The sequence below is a fragment of the Canis aureus genome, unplaced genomic scaffold (genome assembly GCF_053574225.1).
Source record: "Canis aureus isolate CA01 unplaced genomic scaffold, VMU_Caureus_v.1.0 ptg000459l_RagTag, whole genome shotgun sequence".
NCBI classification, from domain to species: domain Eukaryota; kingdom Metazoa; phylum Chordata; class Mammalia; order Carnivora; family Canidae; genus Canis; species Canis aureus.
In genome coordinates, this window is record NW_027554632.1 from 31,446 (window position 1) to 39,267 (window position 7,822).

The 7,822-nt window shown below is 36.5% G+C and overlaps 1 pseudogene; it reads left to right on the top strand.

The window, feature by feature from the left end:
• Positions 1 to 2: 2 nt before the first annotated feature.
• LOC144310139 (serine/threonine-protein phosphatase PP1-gamma catalytic subunit pseudogene) lies at positions 3 to 5,113 on the top strand (annotated as a pseudogene).
• Positions 5,114 to 7,822: the final 2,709 nt, after the last annotated feature.

Consider the following 7,822-nt stretch of genomic DNA (forward strand, 5'->3'; position numbering starts at 1 on the left):
AAATGTTGGAGTTTTTCAAAGCCCTCTATGGACATCCCATTTTTAAAATTTTCCTTTTTAATTATGTTTGGGCCAGCCTCTCATTTGTCCGAACTGATGAACTGATATTACCATATCAAACAGGTTTTATGTTAAATAATTGCCACTGATAGTTTTTATGACACGCCTTGAGAATAGGGCTTTCCTTAATGAATAAGCCCTGAGGTAAAGACAAAGCTTTGGAGCTTTTCTTAGAACTTGCCATTAAAGACAACCTACAGAATGGGAGAAGATATTTGCAAACGACATATCAGATAAAGGGCTAGTTTCCAAGATCTATAAAGAACTTATTAAACTCAACACCAAAGAAACAAACAATCCAATCATGAAATGGGCAAAAGACATGAACAGAAATCTCACAGAGGAAGACATAGACATGACCAACATGCGTATGAGAAAATGCTCTGCATCACTTGCCATCAGGGAAATACAAATCAAAACCACAATGAGATACCACCTCACACCAGCGAGAATGGGGCAAATTAACAAGGCAGGAAACAACAAATGTTGGAGAGGATGCGGAGAAAAGGGAACCCTCTTACACTGTTGGTGGGAATGTGAACTGGTGCAGCCACTCTGGAAAACTGTGTGGAGGTTCCTCAAACAGTTAAAAATATACCTGCCCTACGACCCAGCAATTGCACTGTTGGGGATTTACCCCAAAGATACAAATGCAATGAAACGCCGGGACACCTGCACCCCGATGTTTCTAGCAGCAATGGCCACGATAGCCAAACTGTGGAAGGAGCCTCGGTGTCCAACGAAAGATGAATGGATAAAGAAGATGTGGTCTATGTATACAATGGAATATTCTTCAGCTATTAGAAATGACAAATACCCACCATTTGCTTCAACGTGGATGGAACTGGAGGGTATTATGCTGAGTGAAGTAAGTCAATCAGAGAAGGACAAACATTATATGTTCTCATTCATTTGGGGAATATAAATAATAGTGAAAGGGAATATAAGGGAAGGGAAAAGAAATGTGCGGGAAATATCAGAAAGGGAGACAGAACGTAAAGACTGCTAACTCTGGGAAACGAACTAGGGGTGGTAGAAGGGGAGAAGGGTGGGGGGTGGGAGTGAATGGGTGACGGGCACTGGGGGTTATTCTGTATGTTAGTAAATTGAACACCAATAAAAAATAAATTAAAAAAAAAAGTCAAATCACAAGTGTTCTGTTGGGATAGAGCTTTAGGCGGAGCTCCAAACACATTCTTCTCCTCCTATGGTTGCTAGGCTACAGGTATTCTCAGATAACATAGTTTCTAGCTACTATCAAGCTGGGGAGAGGGAGGTGGGAATAGGGAAAGTTTTTAAATGCCACAAAACTTATTGTTCTTACTGAGATCAAGCCATTTTTCTTGCATAAACATGCTGAATTATGAACTTTTCATTATATTCTAGAGTTCTAAAGAAATTACTTTTGCCAATTTTTGCTACTGTTCTCATTCTTATAGAAGATTCCAGAAGCACCCTCCCTCATCTATTCTTTTACTATTATTATTATTAATTATTATTATTATTATTATTATTTTATTTATGATAGTCACAGAGAGAGAGAGAGAGGCAGAGACACAGGCAGAGGGAGAAGCAGGCTCCATGCACCAGGAGCCTGACGTGGGATTCGATCCCGGGTCTCCAGGATCGCACCCTGGGCCAAAGGCAGGCGCTAAACCGCTGCGCCACCAAGGGATCCCTCCCTCATCTATTCTTAAACTAAATGTGGGCATTTCAGATCATCATCCATGTACTGACTTTGTAATAGCAACACAGTCTGAATTGTGCACATCAGTCATTCTCTATTCTAGATGCACATTGCCTTCAGAGCTTTAAAAAATATATTCTCATGCAAGAGCCCTATCCCCATTCTATGTATTGAGACTATGGCCTAGGCATTCATATTTCTAAAAAAAAAAAATGACTCCAGGGGGCACCTGGGTGACTCAGTTAAGTGTCTGACTCTAGATTTCAGCTCAAGTCATGATTCTCAGAGTTCTGGGATCAGGCTCCATGCTCAGCAGGGAGTCTGCTTGAGATTCTCTCTCTCTCTCTGCCCCCCACTTCTTCCACCACATGTGTATGCTCTCTTTCTCTCTTTTTCTAAAATAAATAAATCTTCAAAAAAAATCACTCCAGATGATTATAATATGAAACCAAATTATTTTTTTTATTTTTATTTTTTAGATTTTATTTATTAATTCATGAGAGACACAGAGAGAGAGAAAGAGAGAGGCAGAGACACAGGCAGAGGGAGAAGCAGTCTCCATACAAAGAGCCCGACATGGGACTCCATCCCGGGTCTCCAAGATCATGCCCTGGGCTGAAGCAAAACCGCTGAGCCACCCGGGCTGCCCTGCCTGAAACCAAATTATTTATTTTGAATTCCACAACATAAAATAGTATCTTAACATTTATGAGGCTCCTAATTTGCCAAATGAATGAATACATGAATGAAAGTGATTTTAATAAAATAAACAAATTTATTATCTAATTATACTCAAGGACATATTTTTTTGACAACTCATTCCCATTTGGCTCTTAAAACAGGACTGACATGTAGTAAAAATGTTGCTACTTGAGTTATATATATTGAATATATTCATAAGGGTGAATGACATGTGGAATAAAATAAATTTCATGTGCTTATTCCTTAAGTTGGTATTTTGTTGTGCCAACTATTGGTAACATATACATTCTCAAAATATTAGAAAAATAACACTAGTAACAGTTATTATCATATGCCAGGCACCTTGTTATATGCTTTATATGTATCCTTTTAACAACCTTCAGGAGGTAAATACTAGCTCCATTTCATAGATGATGAAACTGAAGTGAAGTTATGTAACTTGCTCAAGGCTTTATAACTAATAGTGATGAAACTTAGATGTGCCCCCCATGTGTTCTCATTATACGACTTACACTCTTAAACCAGTAGTTTTCAAACTTTGGTATATATTGGAGTCATCTAGAGATATGTATGGTTGCTGACTCCCACCACCATACACTTAGATTTAATTGGTATGAGGTCCAGCTTGAGCTTAGAGAAAGTTAAAAATTCCCCCTTGGAATTCTAATGTGAAACACAGTTTGAGAACTACTGCCTCAAAAAAATATTTTTTCTACCTCTCCTAAGGAATTTTTTTAACATAAGAATGCTTAGATAAATTACTTACCTCAAAATATCCAGATGGTTCCCTTGGTTTTTCTAAGTTTTACATAGAAATACATTTTTACAAAGTGAAATTTACATCTAAAAGCTTCTCTCTTTTATATGAAAATTGCTCAGTCCATTTTATGCAATAAAAGGAAGCTGGAAATCCCATAAATGCAGGATGTGGGAGTACTGGCTGTATAATAATTCACTTAGAAATGATACAGGGATTTTGGCTGACAAAGCTTAATGTGAACAAATAGGGCAATGTAACTGCTGAAATAGTAGGTGTGATTGGCCACACTAGCAGAAATACTATATCTATTTCATAGAAGATAGGAATTCCTATGCACTCTCCTCTAGTCAGACCACATCTGACCATGTTGTGTTAAACGCTGGGTGTGTTTTAAGAGAAACTTTGATAAAAAAGAGAGAGGAGACCCATGAAAGTCATTTCATGTGAAAATTAAAGGTACACATCACAGAAGATAAGGTAGACAAGATATCTGGCTTCAAATATTAGAAGACCATTCATGAAAATGTAGATTAGTTGCCATTAGTATGTTATTTTTCAGGTTGGTTATGAGTTAAATAGACTCTTATCTATCAAACTGAGATATTAACCACATATTTACAGAAAAAATGTGATGTAATAGACCAAACAAGTAAACCTTTTGAAAACGGTCTCTCCATAAATGAGAGACTCTTGGTTTTTTTAAATAGTATTTCATGTAGTTAAACTTTTTTTTTTTTCCTGTCAAGATTATGGTTTCAAGTGTCATTCTTAGTGTGGTCCTTGCAACTCACTGTTCAGAGGCATCTGACTGGATTTTAACCTGAAGTTGCTTGACAACTGTGTGTTATTGAGTACAAGTGGGAAGAAGTTGTAAATATATCTAATATTGCTTCTCATGGTTCCGGTGAGGAGAGAAGGAGGAAGCAGAGAGCGGGGCAGTTAGGGGGGATAAACTCAACGTCAACAGCATCATCCAATGGCTGCAGGAAGTGAGAGGGTCCAAGCCTGGTAAGAATGTCCAGCTACAGGAGAATGAAATCCGAGGACTGTGCGTAAAGTCCTGAGAGATCCTTCTCGGTCAGCCTATCCTACTAGGCCTTGAAGCGCCACTCACAATAGTGGTGATATCCACGGGCAAGACTATGATTTGCTTCAACTTTCCCACCAGAAAGCAACGGTGCCTTGGGGACAGGGGAAGCAGTCATCGGAGACTACCTGCCCCTCACTGGCTTACAAAATCAAATATCTTGAGAATTCTTTCTTCTCAGAGGAAAACATGAGTGTGCCAGCATCAATAGAATTTATGGATTTTATGATGAATACTGCTTTAACTGTTTACCGATACCAGCCATCGTGGATGAGAAGATACTCTGCTGTCACAGAGGTTTATCACCAGATCTTTGATCTATGGAGCAGATTCGGCAAATTACGTGACCAACTGATGTACCAGATCAGGGTCTTCTTTGTAATCTTTTCTGGTCTGACCCCCTTAAAGATGTCTTAGGCTGAGATGAAAATGACAGAGGAGTGTCCTTCACATTTGGTGTAGAAGTGGTTGCAAAATTTCTCCATAAGCATGATTTGGATCTTCTATGTAGAGCCCATCAGGTGGTTGAAGATGGATATGAATTTCTTGCAAAGACGCAGTTGGTCACTCTGTTTCCTGAACCCAATTATTTTGGAGACTTTGACAATGCAGGTGCCATGATGAGTGTGGTCGAGACTCTAATGAGTTCTTTTCATATTTTAAAGCCTGCAGAGAAAAAGAAGCCAAATGCCACGTGACCTATAACACCTCCAAGGGGTATGATCACAAAGCAAGCAAAGAAATAGATGTCATAAAAAAAAAAAAAAAAAAGAAATAGATGTCATTCTGACACTGCCTAGTTGGGACTTGTAACATAGAGCATATAACTTTCATTTTTAAAACTGTAATGTATATTGGTCAGCTTGCTCAAATAGTGTTTAGGGGGCCCCCTCTTCCATTTTTTGAGTTAATGAATGGTATTTGCTGGTTATAACAGCAAATGAAAGACTCTCCACTCCCAAGAAAAAAAAGTTTTTTTTTTTGTTTTTTTTTTTTTTTTTTTTTTTAAGATTTTATTTATTTATTCATGAGAATACACAGAGAGGAGAGAGAGAGAGGCAGAGACACAGGCAGAGGGAGAAGCAGGCTCCATGCACCGAGAGCCCGACGTGGGATTCGATCCCGGGTCTCCAGGATCGTGCCCTGGGCCAAAGGCAGGCGCCAAACCGCTGCGCCACCCAGGGATCCCAAGTTTTGTTTTTTTAATTCTGTATTCCTTTTGCAAACAACTTTAATGATGGTGTTAAAGTTGTACAACCCAGAACATTTTATCCTAAGGGGTAAGTGTACAATTGATCTTTTTAAAATTCAGTTCAATCCATGAATAATGTAAATGCTCATTTTCTTTAGGATATAGAGAGCCCTAGGGTGCTCAATCTGTACATGTTTTTGTCATGAAGTGCATACTGTTTATACAAACCACTGTGAATATATATATATATATTTAGTTTTGTTTCAAAGGGATTGCTTTTTTTCTCTCATTGTCTTATCATGTACAAAATATTTTTTATAGTTATCAATATTAGGATTAACTCAGCCTTGCCAGCATCACTGGTATGATGTATATTTAATTAAAGTACACTTTCCCTTACCATATATTCAAAATGACAATTAAAGCCATTATTTAAAAAAATATATATCTAATATTAAAAATTAAATGCATATATATGCACACATATATTTATATAATAGCTATTTTATGATAATTTGACTTACATTTGTTCAGCTTTTTGTACTAATTATATGCTTTTTTCAAAGTCATCATTTAAGAATGTCATTTAATTAACTCTCTAAGCCTCTGAATAGGATACACAATGGTTTCTCACAATTTAGACCTCCTTATTAATATAATAATGTATCTAAAACAGAATCAACACAGGACATAGGAAGATATCACAGAAAACTGTGATATTTAAGAAAATTATCATAAATTAGGCTTGGGAAGTAGAGAAAATCAAAACCATTAAATTTGTTCTTTTTTTTTTTTTGTGATTTAATTTGATAGAGCTACCCTCAAAGTACAATGCATTTTCAGCCATGCAAATCTACACTCTGAGGAGTGAATCAATTATTTTACCTGAAATTAATTTACTTTTACTTCAGTTTAGAATGAAAAGAAAAGGTAATAACTGATATCCTCACCTTGATTTTTGAAGAACTGCATTTGAAAGTTGAAGGTAGTTCTAAATCAGTAAATTTTTTTTAGCTGTTGGACTTGTTAACTCCTAGAAACAGAACAAGGATCTTACTGTGTGACAGAGCGACACAAACAGCCTGTTCTCCTTGTGTATATATGTTGTATTTAAAATTTTTAAAGCATTTGATGTAATGAATATACTTTTAGGACAAGATTTGCCTGTTCAGTTTTGGTTTCTCTGACATGCTGTTCTAATGTGAAAGTAGCATTTTTGGAATTTTTTATATGCAATGTGCTATTTTTAAATCTTTTTCAAATACTGTATTATGCATTGTATGGTTTCTGTATGGCATAAAACAGTATTTTTATAGCCCTTCTGGTTAAAAATTTTTGTTCTTAAGTCATGTTATGCTTGCCTTGTATGTGCTTTAAAGTTGCATTATGTATATCTCACCTCATCAGAAAACTGCCAGTTCTTTTCGCTGGAGGCAAGAGAAGGAATTTCATACCCATTAGTATAATTGCTCTATGCCCAAACATCCAATTTTCTGTTTTATTCATTAATCTGTAAATAACACCTTAATATTTTCCTATTAGTTGAATTTTAACCAAAAGTATTTTGTTACTTTACATTTTTCGTCCTATTTTGTGTATTTGACTTAACTTCGGTTAATTTGAACTTGACACTTTTTCCTGCTTGATTACACATTCAAGCTTTAATAGCATTATAAAGGTGTTTCATATTCTCTCTTTCAATTACTGTTTTGTTTGTCTTATGGACTGTCATTGGCAAAGTAGCTTCATCTCTTTGGAATTTTTAATCCTCTAAATTGTGAAGACTCTTCTCACTGTTTATAACTAGGTCTAATCTGGTAGATATAATTGTTGGCATTTTCTGGTCTAAGCACACAGCGTATAGCAGAAATGAGAAATCAGGAAACATAAAGTGGATTTTTAGTTTTGTCACTAACTATTCATGAACCTTGACCCTTCCCATCTTATAAAAGGGGGGGAGGTGTATCATGCCTCCCAAAGGCAGAGCTGTGAGGATCAAAGGAGATAGCTTTGTGGAAATCCTTTGTAAACTGCAAAAAGCTAGACTGTTTTCATTGTTATTACTATTATTATTCTAATTGGGGGTTTTTGCATGACAGATGAAAATGTGAATTGTGCACAACCAATATCACACCAGTGGCGAGTTGGCAAGGCCTAGTTTTTAAGATATGTGAGAAGGTGGAAAATGTGTTAAATTTGCCCAGTTGTTTAGCATTAGTGAAAGACAGTTTTGGCAGAATAATTACTTTTTCCATTCTCAAATATACTGTCTCCCTTTCCATAGAAACTATGTGAGTCAAGATGTCGTATGTTTAGAATCTTTAAACCTAAAAG